The 20,145-nt window shown below is 35.3% G+C and overlaps 1 protein-coding gene across 6 annotated transcripts in view; it reads right to left on the minus strand.

The window, feature by feature from the left end:
- The window catches only part of LOC110462948 (calmodulin-binding transcription activator 2-like), an 89,488-nt gene extending 72,556 nt beyond the window's left edge, over positions 1-16,932 (minus strand). For all 6 annotated transcript variants that reach the window (XM_021517226.1, XM_021517222.1, XM_021517224.1 and 3 more), the window contains exon 1: positions 16,852-16,932. The gene's annotated coding sequence lies outside the window, so the exon portion shown is untranslated. The remainder of the gene's footprint in view (positions 1-16,851) is intronic.
- Between the last annotated feature and the right edge of the window lie 3,213 nt (positions 16,933-20,145).

Consider the following 20,145-nt stretch of genomic DNA (forward strand, 5'->3'; position numbering starts at 1 on the left):
AGAGCAGGAGTTTTGACTTTAACAGTACATACCACTAAATGCCAATGGACACTTTCAGGTAGGCGCAGAAATTTAGAGTAGGTAAAGGTTAGTCAAGGAAACAAGATTTTTTTATTTGGCCTAATTTCTTTTTGGACATAACTGTAGGACAGAGGGGCCAGGACAATTCCTTTGACCCAAAGATAGCCGGACAGTTTGTAAGAGAGAATGTTTCTCAGATCCAGGGTTGAAATCCTGGTAAAACATAGCAGTTTGTTTTTCAATAAAACATGACACAATCTTAACTGAACAATAGCAGAATTTACACACAGGACTCCATGCCATTTTGTTTTTACCACCTCTAGATCAAGAGTACAGTAGCTTCAGCCCTGGAAGCTTGGAGGGTAAGTTATTGGGATGTCCACCACCTCTAGATCTAGATCAAGAGTAGAGTAGCTTCAGCCCTGGAAGCTTGGAGGGTAAGTTATTGGGATGTCCACCACCTCTAGATCTAGATCAAGAGTAGAATAGCTTCAGCACTGGAAGCTTGGAGGGTAAGTTATTGGGATGTCCACCACCTCTACCTCTAGATCAAGAGTACAGTAGCTTCAGCCCTGGAAGCTTGGAGGTAAGTTATTGGGATGCCGTCCACCTCTACCTCTAGATCTAGAGTACAGTAGCTTCAGCCCTGGAAGCTTGGAGGGTAAGTTATTGGGATGTTCACCACCTCTAGATCAAGATCTAGAGTACAGTAGCCCTGGAAGCTTGGAGTTCTAGGAATCGTATGTTTGGTCTATTGCATTGGAACTCTACACCTTTATTCCTCCTAATGGACCTAAATATGTGAATTGGATTAAATTTGCTGAGACTCCCCATTTGATGTTGTCTGGTCAGCTCTTCTTTTGAATTTGATTTCTCTTATGGACGGACTAAATATAATGAATTTCATTTAGGAATCCTTCAACTAGCTGACATTGGATCTCATTTTCCCATTGTAAATATTTGAACTGTTTTCTGCCCAATTAATTAATCTATGTATCTGATGAATATACGCGGATACTTTTGTAATAGACATCTACAAAATTCTTGGACAAGAGAATAGATAGACTCCAAATAGTTCTAGATCTGATGCCAATGTTTTCTTATACCACAGACAGTTTACATCAGTACATTGATTATGTCACTAAAAATCACCATAAGTCACGAAAGAAACTCGACAGACATTAGCGTAAACGGAGGAACATTGATACAAAGTCCAACATGATATAGCTCATATCAGCAAACAGTTGTCTGTTCATTTCTACGCACACTGTTCATCTACAAAAATAACGATTTTTCTTTTCTGTTGATGAGGGCACTGTGCTTATGATCTTATACATTTCTTGCCTGGTGTCTGATTGCCTGAAACCAATATATGGTCCTGAATTACAGACAAGAATATTTATCAATTTCCAAATTGAAATATATAAAGAAAGAAAGTTAACTGACTTGTTACCAAATAAATAAAGAAAGTACTTACTTGTTACTAAATAAAGAAAGAAAGTACTCACTTGTTACCAAATAAATAAAGTACTCACTTGTTACCAAATAAAGAAAGAAAGTACTCACTTGTTACCAAATAAATAAAGTACTCACTTGTTACCAAATAAAGAAAGAAAGTACTCACTTGTTACCAAATAAATAAAGAAAGTACTTATAATTACTTGTTACCATATAAATAAAGAAAGTACTCACTTGAGACCAAAGAAAGCAAGAAATTCATATATTTTTAGAATAATGGAAATGAGTAAGTATAAATGGAATGCAGCATTGATTTGTGTATAGTATTGTTTAAAAAAAAAAAAAAATCCTATACACTTCATACTGAGCATGATGCCAGATTTCTGACACAGACTTTCAAACTTCCTAAACTTGGCACAAAGCAGTATTACTTTATCAGCACGATCAATACCAACTTGTCAATCATAATAATACCAAAGACCTCTGTCTTGTCTGTTTTGTCTGGTATAACAGATATCACTCAATAATTCAGGAACTCCCAGCTAAATAGGGTAAAATATGGTGCGGTAAGATTAAACCTTATCCACTATCGCTCGATCTATGAAGTGCTCCTTTTCACAACCCTCAATGGTCACATATAAAATATAATACAATCAATTAATCTCACAATTTTCAACAGAAAAACCAAATAACCTGGCGCCAGCATCTTGTATTGTGTATATATAGGCACAATTTATATGAACACATTCACCCCTGAAATTTCATAATGAAATATTCCAACCTTTGAATTGAAAGGGTTCAAATGTGTCTTCAGGGGGGAATAAGTTAATGAATATATTTTCCGGTCACTTTCTTCTTTTTCCTTTTGGCAGTACATCTATTTCATAATGATGTTTTACTATATAGCTACACGACATAACCTAGAAATGTATCTGTAGGGCATGTATGTATACTCCCTCCCATACTTCAGGACTAAAGCAAGGTCATAAAGGTCAATGTAAAGGTCAAAGGGCAAGGTCACAAAAATGTTGTGCAACATGTTCTTTTCAGAAAGGTTAATCAAAATGTGAAGTTGCATGACCTATAGCAGCAGTACTTGATCCATAAACTGACCAAAACGCAAAACTTTAACCGGCTTGTCCCTGGGACAGATAAGGGTAACATGTAAACACTATTTATATGCCTTGTACCACTTTGTGATGCTATGTTACAATGACTGAACACCATATACCTGTAGTCAATCTTGCAACATCTGGTGAAACAAGCTTTATAATAAGCTTAAAGTAAAGATCAGTACCATTATATGACTTATCACTAGGTGCATAATGAATACTTGTTTAGAGTGCCAAAACTACATAGTAATATCAAGTAATTTGTATAAATCACATCATTCCATGCATTATAGAATTATTTTTGTTTAAAAATTGAGTTTTTGAAAACAAGAAATATTAATGAAAATTCAACAGAAGCTACAAGGGTCAACCTTAGGACCTATCTTCTGCCTGTCCTAAATTTTACTGAATTATAGATGCACAGTATCAAAATGAGGGATGAACACCTTGTTAAGGGAAATAACTCTAATTCAGAAAACTTGTTTTGTTCATTCATGTTCTAAATGGAAGGAAGCATGCCCCTGTACTCCAAATAAATAAAATTACAGCCGCAAAATGGAAATCTTTTTCAGTATAACTGTTGTATTGGTCCCCTTTAACTAAAAAAGATTTTCAATATGAACATTTTTTTTTGGGCACAACGTGCAAATAGATCGTTAGGTTTTGACTTAGATGAGTCATCAACAAAATCTCTTGTTTCTAAACAAGCAGTGGGACTGTTACAATCACTGCTGTTAATATTATTTTGATCAAAGTGACATTATTGAGCGACATCCTTTGATATACCTAAAGCTGCCAGCTTTATCGTTATATATTGACTAGGCACTAAGTATTTTTGCCACAACTGAAAACAGACAGTATTGCAAAGGAACTAGATCGAGAAAGACATTAAAAAAATTATTGATCTTGAAGTGTAATTAGGCTGATTTCTGTATTTACAGACTTCGTCCTTCTGTTAATAATGCATGAAGTCTGGGTTTTTTCCTCCTTTTTTTAACATTGATCTAATCTTCAAAAGCATTAATCTACGTTTCTTGAATTTAGTTGTAAAAAAAAGTCAGTAATAGGATAGTTAATGAGTTCCATTGTTTTCATGTTCAAACCTGCACGTTTAGACAAAATCTGCGTTGAACAATATCGTTGTCGCTTTACCAGCCCTGTACCGGTACGCCAAAAGCCCAGCCTGCCGCTACAGCTCGTCACACAGCTGACTTTAATATCACACAATAACACCAAACATAGAAACACAATAGCGTACCTCATTCGTAGCTCTGTAGACCAATTCCACAGTCTGAGGGTTTTGTGATTTGCATGCCAAAAAACAATGGATCAGGGCAAAGAGACCAACTCAAGTTTCTTGGCTTCCACTCACCAAATTTACACAATGAACTGAAAAATCCATTTCAATGGCGAGATCTTTCCTTTCATTTTGGTATCTCCCTGTTCTTGTCAATATGTTTTCATTTCAACTTTTAATTACTTTTTTGCACTGGGTATATCAGCACTGTAATTAAAGTATCATAATTGGTGTTTTTTTGTTTACATAAAAATATCTAGCTTTTTCAGGATCCATGTCCCACTGCACTGTACTGAAATTATCAATATTTTGTTATCATCAAACTCTTTGTCGTTTTACTCGTTTACTTACTGTTTTGGAAAGTTCAGTGAAGTTGTGGTCCACTGTGCAGTCATACTCAAAAGCTCTAAAGATTGTACAAATATATTTTGATAGTATTTCCTATTTAAACTCGAAACTCGAAACTCTGTAAAATCCTGCTCACAGTCATTATGAAGTTGATCACCTTTTGAGCAGATATGTGAATCAAGATATATATCTTATTGTAAGTTGCAGCCCCACTGTAATATACAATGTATATAAAATTTGCTTCAATTTATATAAGATTAAATCACCGCTATTCTTCAGACCTAATTTCAACAACCTCATTTAAAATCACATGACTATTCAATCAAACACATTTAAACAGGACAATTTGCTAGGCTAGCTATGACATTTCACTCAAGTTTAAAGTAGATATTTTATTAGTCATTTCATGAATTGAAAATGTCACAAACAAATGAATTAGAACAAAACGGTGCGTTAATAATTCATGAAAAGAAGTGATTTCCTGTTCAAGACAATTGAAATGATTTATATCAACTCATTCATCCCTGAAATGTCATAATGAACTATTCCAGCCTTTAAATTGGAAGAGTTCAAATGTGTCTTAAGGGGTGAATGAGTTACATGAAACTGTAGCATCAGGGTAAAATCTTTCTAAATGATGTATCACATACATCCTAATGATCTGCAAAAAGTATATATCCGGCTTTGTAAAAATACCTGCAGCACAAAAATATATTGAAAAGAAATGTTTACATCAATTTTATTTTCGAGATCACATTTTTTATATAAAATTTCACATTAATCAAAATTTATCGCAAGTATTCAATTTTTTATTAAATTTACATTCATGAATTAAACATTTTATATCAATGAAAGATTCATATCAATCAATTAAAATATCCACTTCAATTCAACTTGATAAAATATGAACCTACAAGTATGTAAATACGAAAAAGGTGAAAATGAAAAGTGAATGAGTATTGAGTAACAGTCATAATGGATTAGAAACGTTTTTCAGTCGAACAGCTCCTGCCAACTCAATACAGCACCCTGGGCTTAATCCCTATCATTAGTTTAATACATTATACGCCTTCCTGACTCAACCCTAAGCTTGCTTTGATCTGAATGTGATGCATTTCTATAAGCTTGAGTAATACCCCCACACCAGAAGCAGACGAAAACGAAATAAATCTCTGTCTGCGTTCTATCTGGGGGCTTCTTCGATAAAAACAGCTATAGATATATGTACTGATAGATATATGCATGAATCAACATCGGAATTAAAACTCTAACTTGTGTATGTCTGAGTACGGCGGAATTCAATCACTCATCCGATCTACTACGTATTGGTTGATTCCTGATCGCGTCCGACTCTGTTTGAGAGGAACACTTTACTGCTATATCCAATACATGTTATTATCCTAATCTAATCCAATTCAATGTTTAAATGTTTGTGTAAATTTCCAAAATTTCTAAAGTTCATGATAAATTAGAATTTCTGAAGTGTGTAACATTAACGCTAAACTTAGAATTATTTACAATCTGATTTACATTCATCATCCTAAATGTATAAAATCACTCATCAAAACACACGCAGGCAATTTACTGTGCGTCATATTTGTTATTATAATGTACAAGTAATTTAATTACAAAAGTCTCCCAGTTATCATAATTAAAACTTCAGGAGCTTAATTTTCTTAGTGAAAAGCGGCTGTGAAAAGTCGTTATTAAACTGCTGCCTTACAACTTATTCCTGTGATTTGTGTTATAGTTATCTCCCTTTACACATTTTTAATTACTTTAATCTATTTACAAAATGATGACATAATTATCTTTCTTTATAAATATTTCAATCAATATATACAGGATCTTACCTTGTACATGATTTTCCATTTCATATGAGATTTATGAAACGAGTATAAGAATTTTTCAATTTAGCGAGCCTCGATCTGGCGAGCTAAAATGAAAAATTCATGACGAGTTTCATCAATTTCATATGAAATGGAAAAGAGTGTAAGATCCTTTTTATCAAATAATAAAGATTTGTGGCATTTATTCGTGTAAAATGACAATTTTCATGCAACCTTGAAATGTAAAAGCCACCATTTTGACTCCAGTGCGTAAGTCTATCACATCATGTTCTTATCATAGGCGTGACGTCACAATTGAAACAATTGAAATTTACAACCAATCACAGGGCTGATAGATCATATAACATGGGTTAATACACCAAAAAAATATGACATGGGTATATTCACTGGATAACACAGTACACTATGTGATAAAATCTTTTTATGCAGTAATACATGTACGCTTGCACATTTTGAAATGTAACATCATTCAATTAATCAGTCCTTGGGAACACTGCATACAAACGTCAACATTTGTCCTGCAATTGATAATTGCAGGCCCTCCAATCCTGAGTAATGGAGATAAATCATAATGGGATTCATTCTATGTAAACTTTGTAATATGTTAAATCTATATTGTGCTCCCATCCGACCAGCATCACCTATAATTTCAAGCTGTTTGTGGTTAAAAAAAAATATGATGGCTTTTAGGAGTCCCTTTATCTCCAAACCACCATTTCCTCCCACAATTACACTGATTGTGATTTAATTTCTTTCTGATTGCTTTTAGGAGACCCTATAAATCCTCGAACACCTTTATCTCCTACAATTTCACTGTTTGTGGTTAATTTTTTTCTGATTGCTTTCAGCAAACAGTCAAAGTGCATTAGCATTTTCATGTGATGTTTTGTATTTACTTAAATCATTAATGCCTTTTAAATCTCGACAACATTTGTTATATATGTTGTATCAATAAGGTTAATCAATACTATGAGGTTGGGATGCTGAACATTATTTCCCCACATCACGAGTCTGAAATTGTTCATGACGGCATATGCCTGTGTCTGTAACATTTTTCTTGAATATCTTATATACATGTATATAATTTCAAAAGGTTTATGATAGGAATTGTGATGTATACATACCTGAGTTCTCTTAAGCATTATTACACCAATAGGTGGCGCTGTGGGTGGAGATTCGCATTGAGAGCTTGCGTTACATTTGTCACATGTACACATCATTCGGGCAATACTGTTTAACAATGATGCAAGTTTTCCTGTTTTGTTTCTTAGTGAAACTTTCAATATCATTAATAGTTGTATTGCTCCATATCAATTATTTACATTAATCTGAAGATGTGTTAATTGATCAGTTTGACTGTTCTATAAATAAACATCAGTCAGTGCTGAGATGTGCATAATACCGGGAAATGCATTTCACAATATTTGGTGATTTTTACATTGGAAAATACAGAAGAGATCTATTGATTTTCCTTAATTAGTTTCAGCAGTAGTAATTCGTTGGTGACTAAACGGTCAGATTTAATAATAATAAAATAATTTGAGGTATTTATATACACATTATTATCCGTGGTTATAGGGCCTTTGCAACTAGCCAATACCTTTCTCAACTCCCTAGAGAGCATACAGCCGGAGCTGACATTTCGGCACTAACAGCTAGCATTCAACAATTCTAACACTGCCCAACCACGTACTCATTTACAGCTGAGTAGACTGGAATACGCGGAGTAAAGTATCTTGCTCAAAGATACAACACAGTGCCGTGCCGTGACTCGAACCTGTAACCCTTCCGCCACGAGCCCGGCGTCCTACCACTGGACTACCGTGCCTCCAACACCTGTATAACAATAACGTAACAACACACGACTCAATTTTTCATCTTATTTTCACAAAACAATAGACATTTTTTTGGTCACGAAAACAACACTTAACTCAATATTTTATTGCCAATTAAATTTAATTTTTCGCAAATTGCGTCGTTGGCGACCGCCGACGTGAACCCAGATTATATTTGGCAAGACTAGATACAATGACCCCTGAGCATATATGATAAGATTTATGATGCCATAATTGTCAGTGATTGTTATTACAACATACAGTGAGATGTTTTAGACGTTCCTGGGGATAGAAAGTTTGTTTGTTTGTGCTATATGTCCTATTGACAATTTAATGGTCATTTAAGGATGAGCCAGGTTTTGGTGGTAAACAGACCTGTGGTATATAGTACCTGGCGACTTCCCCATGTAGGCCATGAACCCACAACCCAGTGGTGGAGGAATATAGTGATCGAAGATGGTAAGATATTTAAACCACTCCACCAACACAGCCTCCAGGGGTCCATTATGAACTGATTGAGTATACTTAAAATCTTAAGTGATCAAATTAATATGACATCCTGTCAAAATATTGACCTAAAAATCAACTTTGAAATATCAAAGGATATTCAAAAACGTTCAAGTTTGTGTTCAAAGTTCAGCGTTCAGCTCCATTCTGTAATGTATGAAGACATTTTGAGTACTTCATGTATCACAGAAACTATTAACAGAATGTGCTGTGTGTGAAGGTTACGATCAAGTGTGAAATTAAAGCCAGGCGTGAATGGAATAATGTCACAGTGTGGACAGCTTTCAGGAGCATGAAATTAAAATTGGTAGGAAAATCAATTAGGCTATTGGTACAACCTAGGAAGCCAGTTTGCTTATGCAACTAAATTTTTGTGTGGCTCAACGTCAATTTATTGACAAAGCCGCATCCAGAAATTTTTAGCTACATGCATATATACATTTATCTGATTGCATACATGTACCAAGAAAAATATTCTGTACTATGATTATTTTGATATATTTCTGTCTTTCTACAGTTGAATACAATTAAAATCTCCAAGTTCAATAAAGAGTGGAATGGTTATGCCATGACAATATCATATGTCATACGTATACCCTTGCTATTTTTATAGCAGCATAGATATCAAATATTACTTGTATGAGAAATGCCATGCATAAGGTACATGTAGCATTAAATAGGTCACTTTTATGTAAAACAAAGGGTATAAACATAAGAAATTTGTGGGCCCCTCACCATTTTGAAAATATTTACAAATCAGAAGGAAAGCTACCATTTTGTTTTCATATCTAAAAAGACATAATACTGTATTGTTATCCAATCAAAAACACAGCTTGGCTAGGATTCAGACTGCACTGTATATTTGTGGTGGGTCCCAAAACAAATCATCTGAAATGGCTCTACCAGCAAAAAACTATTTTTGAAATTTTTAAAAGCTGCCAATTCAATATCGTTTTTTTTATTTTGCAACAGGAAACAAATATTTTGTTTACCCATTCACCCCTAAAGTCACATTTGAACCTTACTTAATCAAAGAATGGGCAAGTCCAATTTAGATATGTAGGGTTGAATGAGTTAAGTCTCCATGAAGAAGAGTCAATCAGAGGCTATAATGGACAATAATGGACTCTGGCCGGCGTCCAGTGTAGGACTCTTGTGTCCAGTACACCACAAACCAAGAAAGCTCCGGTCATCATGCTTTTGGTCAATACAAGCCATCAAATAGGCTTCAGAAGAGAGGATGATGCATTGCCTTCAGGCACGCCATCACAACCAATACTCTTTCAAGTGATCGTAAAATCTGACAGAGAAATATCATTGTTGTCAGTTTCCTGTGTAGGAATGACCCCCTGCTACAAGTTATGTGTCTCAGGGCAGTGTAATACACAACTCCAGGTTGTTTTGATCAGATTTTGACCAAAATGGAAATGCTTGTGTCCAAACTTATATATCGTAAAGGAACAACAAGTTATTACGACTTACTAAAAGCATGTAATATATTTAACGTAAAACTACTCTCATATTGTCAATCGGTGTGTATTTAAACTTCACCCAATATAACTACAAAATTTATCATCTATTGTAATGAAAATCCCTAACATATACAACACATGCACATCAAATTTACTTATATTCATTGTAAAACCAGTGTTCATGACTACATGGTCCCCATATCAAAGGTGAAGGAAATTAATTACTGCAGTTTGAAATATTCAATAGATATGTGCCTCAATGCTAATCAAAAATTGGATCTCAAGAAGGTTGATTTTGTAAAGAAGTCCGCTGCAATTTTCTTTTTACTTGAGTCAGTGTGTGAAATTATCTCACGAAGTCCCATGGACATTAGTGTATGCAAATATACCAGACAGAATTCTTGCAGACCATACCCCGGTAATTGCTTTTTAGACATAATTTTGCTTTGCTTTGCTGACTATCAAAGATTTTAGTTTGCAGACAGTTTTGTTTCATTTCATATTGTTTAAAAGCTTGGAAAAGAATTATTCTGTAATTTCTGTACTTTATTAAAGAAAATTTGTAGACTTATTACAAATACATAGCTTAGACTCTATGCATTGAGGCTGATGGTAAAAGTATTATGGTAAAAGTATTTGGGAAGATCGTTCAGTTTTTAAAATAAACTCGGCCGTCAGCCTATTACCACTTTTATATATTGATCTTCTGCTACAAACATTGCTTTAACTCATTCACCCCTGAAATTTCATAATGAACTATTCCAACCTTTGAATTGGAAGAGTTCAATCGTGTCTTCAGGGGTGAATGAGTTGAGCTTTAAAAGGGTATCACTGCATCAGTTAATATTGCGAAGAAGAGCTCTACTCAAGAGTTTCTTTATACTTAAAGTTATCTCCCTTCTACATAGAAGATGAAGCAACAAAAAGGAATTATTTTCTGGATGAAGAGTAATTTCACCTGTCAAATTATTCCGTCTTTGAGTTATCTTCTCCTGAGAACAGGTATTGATTGTTACCTCATTGGTTTGTGTGAGAAAATTACGTCGTTTTCTCAAAAATTGATGACGTTACTCTCACAAACAAATGACGTAACAATCAATACCTGTTCTCAAGAGAAGATAACTCTGCAATACGCAAAGACGGAATACACTGGCTTTTTGTCCCGATGACGTATTTTGATGTCAGCCATGAAGTTAAAATTTCTCGATGACAACATTGGTAAACCTTCGCAATGTAAGGGTCTTGTCAGTTTGACCCCTGTACTGTAGTTTTTCCGTTTTCTTTCATTGATCTTTCTATTTTCATACATTCAAATTTCGAACAACTACATAATTCTCTTAAGTGCATGGCAACAAGTGACTTTTATGAAATATTTCTTTTGAAAAGGACTTTTACCTTCACATGATAACTGTTTATAAAAGCATTTATATCAGATCAGATATACAATTGTAGGACCTTTTTTCATTTTTTTATTCTTCAATGAATGTAGGATTTTCTGAAATTCTTCTTAGCATAGAGCATACATGTGCAATTTAGGTATACAACAGTTGAAATTGTGTTCTAGCTGCTTCAAGCGAAATCCGAAAAAAAAGTATGATTTCAAATTTTTCGAAAAAAAGCAAAAAATTTGATTTACATTTTGAATGGGGCCATTATACATGCAGGAAAAAACCTTTTGTTCAGACCAATCTGAGAATGTCTGGAGACATAAGCAGGATCAGTCAAGAAAAGTTTTCATTTAAAGATGACTTCACCAGGAAATATTCCAAGGTTATGTCCACTCTTAGTCCGTAGACCTGGCAATATCGATGGTTACTAATCTGTAGACCTGGCAATACGGATGGTTACTAATCTGTAGACCTGGCAATACGGATGGTTACTAATCCGTAGACCTGTCAATATAGATGGTTACTAATCTGTAGACCTGGCAATATGGATGGTTACTAATCTGTAGACCTGTCAATATGGATGGTTACTAATCTGTAGACCTATCAATATGGATGGTTACTAATCCGTAGACCTGTCAATATGGATGGTTACTAATCCGTAGACCTGGCAATATGGATGGTTACTTGGTGTTCTATGAAGATGTCAGACATGTTACAATGGAAAAGATTAGCGAAGTCATGGGGGACAGACAGTAGGGATTTCCAGCACATTTTGGAGAATTTCGAGCTAAGTAATACAAAACCATGATTGATGCAGTCTACTTTGAGAAATCTTCAACTGATTTATACAAAATTAAATGTAAAGACACGAATAGCTAGGCCAGACAAGGCATCCAATCTTTAAAACCAAATTGTAAAATTTCTTACGTTTAAGCCTTGTGTTGTTGAATCGTAAAATATATATTACATGTTTAGCTGAAAACACTTCTACTTTACCACACACTACTTTACCACACACACACTACTTTACCACACACTACACACACTACTTTACCACACACTACACAAACTACTTTACCACACAGTACTTTACCATACACTACTTTACCACACACTACTTTACCACACACAAAGAATAATTAACAGAAGTTCAAGCCCTTCAGTATTAGGAAGCATATGAAAAAGTGCCACTGCATGTTTATGAATTTTCTGTTTTTACTATACATAGATACAAGAAATGCTTATCGTTGCTACTTAATGAATCTTAAAACAGTCTCAGTGCTGTTTAAAACATTAAGCATAATCCCTGCCTGACCCCACAAAAATGACCTGTCTGTAGTATTTGCTTTTTATAGTAATAAAACTGTACCACCACCTGAAGGATCTCTAGCTATTTTCTGCATCTTGATGGATTGGATATATATGCCATCCTACTAAAAGTTCCAAATAACCAATCTCTTTGTTTGATATTGCTTTGACTGCTTATTCCAAAGATAACTCAATCTTTTCCTGAGGGCTCGATTTTCCTGAATTTTACAGTGATCTAGCTGCACCTTGGGTCCACACAGCCCACTCTGATGGGTTTTACTTCTTAGTCCGATATTAACTCATTCACCCCCGAAATTTCATAATGAACTATTCAAACCTTTGAATTGGAAGAGTTCAAATGTGTCTTCAGGGGTGAACGAGTTAATGTGTGAAGTCATAAACCCAGACAGTCAAGTTTGCCTGCTGCTGTAGGCCAGTATATAATCAGTGTGGATAATGATAAATCAGCATCAATTGGCTATCGATTATTTCTAATGGTGTAGGGAATGAAGCAAACTTGATTTGATCTTACATCACAAATTGATCGATGCCACAAACTCGTGACTAATACATATGTACTGTGCTGGGGGACATCATGTGGCAATGATTTACATTACATTGGTCTCTCACAGCTCTATACTGTGTGAGTCTGTGTATACCTTTGTAATGGCGAGTCACCTCCAAGGTGAACTTGTTGATACCATTGGGTAATTATTAAGACAGATTCACCTCCCCAGGACCTTGTAGGAGTGGTGGGGGGTGTTGCATTTTAGAGGCAACATTTGGTCCCATTTACGCAAGAAAATAGTGTTTTTTACCCAAAATCTCTTCAAAATTTAAATGAAAAAGCCAATTTGATTGTTTTAGTTTCAAACTTTGTAGAGACCTTCTCGCTGAACTGGGGGAGATTATAGGAGTCAAGGTGGTCCCTTACAGCTCTATTATAACCTTTGTAGAGACCTTCACGCTGAACTGGGGGTAATTATAGGTAACAAAGTGGTCCCTAATTACAGCTCTATTTTAACCTTTGTAGAGACCTTCTCGCTGAACTGGGGGAGATTATACGAGACAAGATGGTCCCTTATAGCTCTATTACTAACTTTGTATAGACCTTCACATTGAGCTGGGGGTGATTTTAGAAGTCAAGATGGTCTCTTACAGCTCTAATATAACCTTTGAAGAAACCTCAATGTTGAGTTGGGGGAGATTATAGGAGACAAGGTGTTCCCTTACAGCCCTATTATAACCTTTGTCGAGACATTCTCCCTGAGTTGGGGTAGATAATAGGTGACAAGGTGGTCCCTTACAGGACTATTAAAACCTTTGTCGAGACATTCTCCCTGAGTGGGGGTAGATAATAGGTGACAAGGTGGTCCCTTACAGGACTATTATAACCTTTGTCGAGACATTCTCGCCGAGTTGGGATAGATAATAGGTGACAAGGTCAGGTCCCTTACAGGACTATTATAACCTTTGTCGAGATATTCTCTCTAAGTTGGGGTAGATAATAGGTGACAAGGTCAGGTCCCTTACAGGACTATTATAACCTTTGTCGAGACATTCTCCCTGAGTTGGGGTAGATAATAGGTGACAAGGTCAGGTCCCTTACAGGACTATTATAACCTTTGTCGAGACATTCTCCCTGAGTTGGGGTAGATAATAGGTGACAAGGTGGTCCCTTACAGGACTATTATAACCTTTGTCGAGACATTCTCCCTGAGTTGGGGTAGATACCGAAACCGAACTCATATAGACAGCAATGAATCTGCCCTTCGCTGTTTTGATTGCTTCATGTTGTGGACTTTTGATATCAAAATTTTGGCATCGATTGAAAACGTCAGGAAGACGCATTTGACCAATACTTAATAGTGATGACTTCCGTGTTTTGTCGTCACTGATGGCTATATTGACGCCTTCGCCTCGGAAAAAAATGTCATGCTTGCTCTTTAGAAGGGTAGCCATATTTGTTGTGTTGCCTGTTAAAGTGAAACAAATAGTACACATACTTACAAGTTTGTTAGTTAATAGTTTACTATGTGTATCCGAAGTATCGCCAGACAGGGGACCGGAATGATGGCGGACATTTTAAAGTAGCAAAGCCCTCAGAGTTCATCTTAAAGGTTGTTTATTTCAAAGTGCTCTGATTTTGAAACGACAACAGCGATTGGACGATGTGACCACATGTTGACAAGACCAACCAATCAGAACCGGCGTTGTATTGGAAAGCATTGTACTAACAGCCGAGCAGGCAGAACCGTATCGACTGTGTACCGTGTGATCGCTCAAAATAATCGTAACCGAACCGAAAAGAAATACTGAGGTGAATCGTGTACCGCAGCGTATCAGTTTCACCCTTAAAGATCAGGCAGCAGAGATGTGCTTTTCAGTATTTGCTTTAGTCCGCTCAATTTCACTTTTCCAACTTAAAAGATTACATGTGGTACTTTATGAGGTGGCTGTTTGAGGCTCCACTGTAGTACGGCTGAGACAAATTAACGAATTGTATTGAATCATGATACTCTCTTGTGTATCGTATCAAATTCATGAAATTAATTTGGGTGGTCAGGTGGTGCAGTGGATAGCACACTTGCCTTTCACCAAGGCGGCCGGGGTTCAATTGCCCGATCGGACGTGAAAAATTATGCGGTCACCTGCCTGACCACGTGGGTTTTCTCCAGGTACTCCGGTTTCCTCCCACAAGAAGACCCCCTGCACGTTGACATCAGGGCCAATAAGCTAAGAGTGATTAATATCAGTTGAAATAACTTGTTTCATAATTATTGTAAAATAAATAAAGTTAATATTCAAATTCATGAAATAATGGTTTTGCATAACAGTATTGCAAAATATATGAAATACTGAAATTATCAATTATTTTTTTATTACAGTCTAAAAATGTTATTATCCTTCAGTGCAATAAAAACCAAAAGTACTAAGACATACAAAAATACCTTTTGATATATTTACTATCAAAAACTATATCCCACACGCAATCATCATAAGATTGATTTTATTAGCAGGTATGTGTATGTCAAATCATGATAGTTAATTGTATAATAACCGTTGTACCCAATATGTATCGTATTGTGTGGTATGTGTATTGCTTCAGCCCTACACTTCAGCGTACATAGAATTTCATGTTGAAACAATATGCATTCCATCCTTCTCGTATAAATCATCATTGGGGAGGCATTTACTGTACAACACAAGTAAAATTACTCTGAACACTTTAGGTTCAATTACACATAAACCTGTAACAAATTCCCAGGTCCCTGTGCTCATATACCCATCTGAGTTCCTTGGTAAAAACTTACCAATATGTATCATGAATATTCTTTCTGTAGGAATTAAAAAAGCGGCTATGCTCCTTTTGCCATCGTTTATAGGGTGAAAAGATCCGCCTTTAGATTAACAATAGACCAATGATTCTTCTAACTCAACTGACATGATGCTCAACAGGTCCAGTACGCTCTGTCGATTGAGCTATATAGCTGTAAAGACCTATAATAGCTCTATTGACCTATCTGAAATAGGTCTTTTCAGCTATTTTCATGTGATTTTCTTTTTAAAGGAAAATGAAACAAAGTCGCATTAGAAAGAAGATTTTATCATTATGTTGATAACAAAAGACATTAAATATAAGTTTTCATTTTAAAAAATAATGATGTAAAAAAATCGAAAATTTTACATTTATGAAAAATGAAAATAAACATCTAAATGTATGCTTTTTGTAGTCAACATTACCATAAACCTTATTGTTTTATGCGACTTTGCTTTAATTTAATGATAATTGAAATCTGAGAAAATATAGCTCAATACAGCTATAATTTATAGGTGAATATAGCTATATAGGTCTTTATAGCTATATAGCTCAACGGCAGAGTGTACTGGACCTGCTCAAGACTTCGCCTGTGTTTTTCGGCAAGTTTTAACTTTCACCCACTGGCACTGTCCATTTTTGTATTGGCACACACAGAGTAACTGTTCATCATTAGAAATACGTACCCGGTACCACACGTGATGCTAAGTAAGCAAACAAATCATCACCAAACATGTGAAACCAAATATATACTATCTACTGTCTGCTGCTTCCAATACACTGTGTATTTGGACCAGCCTCAGCGACCGAAGCACCTCAGATAGCATCATGTTGACATGTTTTCCTTGGAAAATTGAAGGAAAGTCTCGATTCATATGTCGTATATAATGGAGAAATCGACATAAAAGATAATGAATATTAACAAAGATAACTTACCGTCAAGAGAATGACCGAAAATCGCTGTAAGCTCAGGATAATGCAGTCCTCTCTAATCAATGCAAACAAAATTGACATTCGGTATGTGGTGTGCGCATGTGTAGCCGGATGTGAAATCTGTCTCTGAATTTCCGGCCAATATCTTAAGGCTCTATACGGAGATTCACTGGCTGCAGGGTGCAAAATGTATGTCTTACCTAAAGGTTGTAACATTGAATTTCTAAGAAAGCAAAACTTTCTTATATTAAATACAAATAAATTGTTGCATTTGTAGTCATACGACGAAATCCCATAATTATTGCGTTATTTGTTAAATGTGTTTGCTAAATATAATAGTTTCAAAGTTTCACTGTTTTATGATATCTCGTTTACATACTTTTTAGCGTCCCTCAAAAATCACAATATCGTCCGCATTAACGTTTTTCAGAAATGTTGCTAAGCCTAAATATAACTGACTACCGTCGATATCATATGCAAAAATAAATATTGAGAAAAGAAAGGGAAAAAGAATGTCTCCCTGTCTTACTCCGACCTAACAAGGGAAACAGTCAAACATGTGTGACCTACGAATTCATATTGCTGTACATGGATTAGTTTCAAACGGTTTGAACTAAATTTCAGTGAAATATTTGAATATATTATGATTAACGAGAATAACGGTTTAACCATATATCCATCTTATTCAATGGTTGTGTTTGTTCAAATATATAGGCCACAAACGATAAATTGCAAAGAAAGTTTTTTTTTATGTCATTATCAAAATAATGCTTATACAATGCTGTCCCATACCTATAAGTAATATATTCAACAAATATTGAATAAATCTACTATGAGCTACATTTGGAATGTTCAACGCACAGAAGAATTTAATACTCCAATATTGAAACTTTAAAAAAAACATGACAGTGATTCGGACCATTTAATTCGTTTGTGTTGAATTGGGCGAATGATAAATACATTTTTGTTTGGGGATTGAGCATTTTTTTCGGCTGTGTGGTATTTTGGGTGTATATAGGACCACCGATATTACGGTTTGTTATTGAAACTAGAAACACACTCACATGTATTGTAACACCCAACAACCTGTATTGCTGCTATGTCGATCAGTTACTTCCTAAAACGATGGTCTATTTCGAATTCTATCAAAGCATTTTCTTATGTAACATCACGGGAAGTATAATATATATTGACGAACTCCAAATATCCAAATAGTAATTAAAGAATTTAATATCTTTTTCAATGTTTTCACATATTGGGTTGTTTTCACATATTGGCACGCTGCAGCCCTCGCCATAAGAAACATAAATGATATTTATTAGCAGGTGACAGTTGTTGCAAAATGTTACCCAATGAAATGTATTGTATATTATCTTGTAAATATATTTCTCTTTATATCATGTGTTATAAAGATAATATACTAAGTAATTGAACGGCATTGACATGCTATATATATACCCAATGTAAATTATCTTGTAAATATGTTTTGATGTCGGAAAGAGAATACAATGAATGGAATGGCCATGATCTATTGCAAAGTATCTTATAAATATGTTTCTCTATTCAAATTAAAGAATTAAATTATAGATCACAATTTTTTCATGATTACGGTATAAATTATCTCGCAATTAAAGAGAATAAAATTGAATTAAAGTTAATTATATTGTTATAATACACAGATTAAATTGTCTTAAAATAATAATTTAGTTGCAATTTTTTGCCTTTTTGGTACGCACAATCGTGAGTGATCTTGTGGGGCAGTCACCAGGTACTGGCCGTAGGTCGGTGGGTTTTTTCTCCGGGAACTCCAGCTTTCCTCCACCACCAAATCTTGGCACGTCCTTGTACTTAAATGACCATAGCTATAACAAAACCACATGTTACAAGATCTGAGTTCAATTACATTGTCCTGGTACAAACAGGGAAGTAACTCCGTGTGCTGAAGTAGCCAGGCTAGTTATGTCTGACAGGGAAGTAACTCCGTGCGCTGATCATGATGTAGCCAGGCTAGTTATGTCTGACAGGGAAGTAAAACTCCGTGTGCTGATGTTTGTTTGTTTGTTTGAGTGATTTTACGTCCCCTTCAAAATTCACTACCGAGTAGTTCAGTTATCCAGCAGACGATGTGCTAAGTCTTCGTCCCCCAAGACACAAGTATTTACAACCCATGTTCGCGTATCTCCTTGCCAAGCATACACCAAATGCTTGAAACAAGTGTTGGTCACAGAAACCACTGTAACAGGGGGTCTCACTAATTTGCGCCATAGGAGATTTAGCGCCATAGGTACGCCATAGGAGTTTTTGCACGCCATAGCAAAATATAAGTGTTATATCCACGAAATATTTCGATTTTTCCATTGGTATACTCATTTAACATGTTTAGGTGAAGTATCATTTTAAAAAACCGTGTCATTTGTTAGAAAATCGATCTTGATTACCAATCGAAAAATCTAAATATTTCGTGGATATAACACTTACATTTAGCTATGGCGTGCAAAAACTCCTGTGGCGCTAAATTAATCTCCTATTGCGCAACTTAGTGTAACCGGTAACAGGAGAGGGTCCAGTGGCGTAGCATACCTGTAAGCTTGCAATTGTATGCTCAAGGATATACTAAAATTTTCAAGATTTTTTTAATTCATTATTTTTAATTATAAAAAAGGAAAAAACAATTAAAAAATCTTCTTGAAAATTTTAGTCTGATAAAATACTGTTATTATGTTATGTCGATACATATTGACAATCTCGAAAGGGTACGTAAATTAAAAAATCTACTTAGTGAAGTAAAAAAACTAATATTATTCATAAAAAAAAAAATCGGGTTTAAATTAATATAAAAAAGAATCCCAGAAAACGGGAGACTGCTTCTAGGGCAAGTCGATTTTTTTAACTACCATACCCTCCCTCTCCTCCGGCGCCTCGGACGCTTGACCCTTTGTTAGCATACACTCTGAAAAAATAATTTGTTACGCCACTGGCGTCAGACCGGTAATTCGAACCCGGGACCCTCCGAACTCTATACGGATCGGTCTATCAATTGAGCTACCTGGTCGCCGACGATCGACCCAGTCCAGTTCCGCTACAATTCTGTTAAAAAAACACCATTGAGATGTTTCATCAAGGAATAAGATTATAGGCATATAATGTACTTTGCACTTAAGTAGTTTATGTATTTTATCCTAAAACGGCCGCCCATACCAGAGGGTGTTATCTAAGTCCGTGCCCATACCTAGTCCTTGGTTTCACATTTACGGAAACAATTCCTTGTGAAATGTTTTCATCTAGTGTCAAAAATTG

Source organism: Mizuhopecten yessoensis, unplaced genomic scaffold, assembly GCF_002113885.1.
Source record: "Mizuhopecten yessoensis strain PY_sf001 unplaced genomic scaffold, ASM211388v2 scaffold10847, whole genome shotgun sequence".
In the NCBI taxonomy this organism is placed as follows: Eukaryota; Metazoa; Mollusca; class Bivalvia; order Pectinida; family Pectinidae; genus Mizuhopecten; species Mizuhopecten yessoensis.